Source organism: Coregonus clupeaformis, unplaced genomic scaffold, assembly GCF_020615455.1.
Source record: "Coregonus clupeaformis isolate EN_2021a unplaced genomic scaffold, ASM2061545v1 scaf2654, whole genome shotgun sequence".
Classification (NCBI taxonomy): domain Eukaryota; kingdom Metazoa; phylum Chordata; class Actinopteri; order Salmoniformes; family Salmonidae; genus Coregonus; species Coregonus clupeaformis.
Genome location: NW_025536108.1, coordinates 47,845 through 51,012, shown reverse-complemented (window position 1 = coordinate 51,012; position 3,168 = coordinate 47,845).

Genomic DNA, 3,168 nt, shown 5'->3' with positions numbered 1-3,168 from the left:
AAAGGGGAATATATATATAAAAAACATGGGGGATTGGAAGTGATGTAGACAATTACATTGATGGAAGTTACAATCTATCTGCAATATTAAGCTGATCTACCCCCCAAAAATAAAATAAAAATAAAATAAAAAATACTAACATATAACAATGGACAATTCTCAAGGTAAAAACATCGTAGTAGGTCTAATTAAACAGTATAGTATATCATTCAATCATTTCAGCCACACAGCATTTACAGTTGACCGGGGCAGCTCTGGCAGGGCTGAAATTTGATGAACTGACTTGCAGGAAAGGTGGCATCCTATGACGGTGCCACGTTGAAAGTCACTGAGCTCTTCAGTAGTCTATCACAGTGCCATCCATTTTGTCACCAAAGCCCCATAGACTACCCACCACTGTGACCTGTACGCTCTTGTTGGCTGGTCCTCACAACATATTCGTCGCCAAACCCATTGGCTCCAGGCCATCTATAAATCACTGCTAGGCAAATCCCCGCCTTTTCTTAGCTCATTGGTCACCATAGCAACACCCACCCGTAGTATGCGCTCCAGCAGGTATATCTCACTGGTCATCCCCAAAGCCAACACCTCCTTTGGCCGCCATTCCTTCCAGTTCTCTACTGCCAATGACTGGAACGAATTGCAAAAATCTCTGAAGCTGGAGACTCTTATCTCCCTCACTAACTTTAAGCATAAGTTGTCAGAGCATCTTACCGATCACTGCACCTGTACACAGCCCATCTGAATCTAGCCCACCCAACTACCTCATCCCCATATTGTTATTTATTTTGCTCATTTGCACCCCAGTATCTCTATTTGCACATAATCTCTTGCACATCTATCATTCCAGTGTTAATACTAATTGTAATTATTTTGCACTATAGCCTATTTATTGCCTTACCTCCATAACTTGCTACATTTGCACTCACTGTATATATATTTTCTGTTGTATTTTCGACTTTTATGTTTTGTTTTACCCCATATGTAACTCTGTGTTGTTGTTTTTATCACACTGCTTTGCTTTATCTTGGCCAGGTCGCAGTTGTAAATGAGAACTTGTTCTCAACTGGCTTACCATTCTTCTGCCAATGTTTGTCTATGGAGATTGCATGGCTGTGTTATCGATTTTATACACCTGTCAGCAATGGGTGTGGCTGAAATAGCCGAATCCACTAATTTGAAGGGGTGTCCACAGACTTTTGTGTATATGGTGTATCAAGTTATGCTCCAATAGACGTTGACCTAGGGGATAAATACATTCTAATCTAATAGTTTAGTCTAATCTTTAACATCATGAAAGTATTTTACTCATTCAGTTGATACTCTACACTTTCATTTTTACAAGATTCTCATCTAGCAACTCAATATTAGGAAGGTGTTCTTAATGTTTGGTATACCAAGTGTATTACAGTTGGCAAATTCTAAGGTTCCGAACAGGCATGTGAGACTGTATCTCCTCTTATGTTGTATTATGTTATGTTATGTTTTAGATATACAGTGGGTGAAAAAAGTATTTAGTCAGCCACCAATTGTGCAAGTTCTCCCACTTAAAAAGATGAGACAGGCCTGTAATATTCATCATAGGTACACGTCAACTATGACAGAAAAATTGAGACATTTTTTCTCCAGAAAACCACATTGTAGGATTTTTTATGAATTTATTTGCAAAATATGGTGGAAAATCAGTATTTGGTCACCTACAAACAAGCAAGATTTCTGGCTCTCACAGACATGTAACTTCTTCTTTAAGAGGCTCCTCTGTCCTCCACTCGTTACCTGTATTAATGGCACCTGTTTGAACTTGTTATCAGTATAAAAGACACCTGTCCACAACCTCAAACAGTCACACTCCAAACTCCACTATGGCCAAGACCAAAGAGCTGTCAAAGGACACCAGAAACAAAATTGTAGACCTGCACCAGGAAAGGGAAGACTGAATCTGCAATAGGTAAGCAGCTTGGTTTGAAGAAATCAACTGTGGGAGCAATTATTAGGAAATGGAAGACATACAAGACCACTGATAATCTCCCTCGATCTGGGGCTCCACGCAAGATCTCACCCTGTGGGGTCAAAATGATCACAAGAACGGTGAGAAAAAATCCCAGAACCACACGGGGGGACCTAGTGAATGACCTGCAGAGAGCTGGGACCAAAATAACAAAGCCTACCATCAGTAACACACTACGCCGCCAGGGACTCAAATCCTGCAGTGCCAGACATGTCCCCCTGCTTAAGCCAGTACATGTCCAGGCCCGTCTGAAGTTAGCTAGAGTGCATTTGGATGATCCAGAAGAGGATTGGGAGAATGTCATATGGTCAGATGAAACCAAAATATAACTTTTTGGTAAAAACTCAACTCGTCGTGTTTGGAGGACAAAGAATGCTGAGTTGCATCCAAAGAACACCATACCTACTGTGAAGCATGGGGGTGGAAACATCATGCTTTGGGGCTGTTTTTCTGCAAAGGGAGCAGGACGACTGATCCGTGTAAAGGAAAGAATGAATGGGGCCATGTATCGTGAGATTTTGAGTGAAAACCTCCTTCCATCAGCAAGGGCATTGAAGATGAAACGTGGCTGGGTCTTTCAGCATGACAATGATCCCAAACACACCGCCCGGGCAACGAAGGAGTGGCTTCGTAAGAAGCATTTCAAGGTCCTGTAGGGGTGCCTAGCCAGTCTCCAGATCTCAACCCCATAGAACGTCTTTGGAGGGAGTTGAAAGTCCGTGTTGCCCAGCGACAGCCCCAAAACATCACTGCTCCAGAGGAGATCTGCATGGAAGAATGGGCCAAAATACCAGCAACAGTGTGTGAAAACCTTGACCTGGTCAAAACGTTTGACCTGTGTCATTGCCAACAAAGGGTATATAACAAAGTATTGAGAAACTTTTGTTATTGACCAAATACTTATTTTCCACCATAATTTGCAAATAAATTCATTAAAAATCCTACAATGTGATTTTCTTTTCTTATTTTGTCTGTCATAGTTGACTTGTACCTATGATGAAAATTACAGGCCTCTCTCATCTTTTTAAGTGGGAGAACTTGCACAATTGGTGGCTGACTAAATACTTTTTTTCCCCACTGTACATAACTTTAGTTCAAAATACAGATACATTCCTGTTAATGTTTATTTGCATTCTTTTTTATTTCAGGGGGAGAAAGAA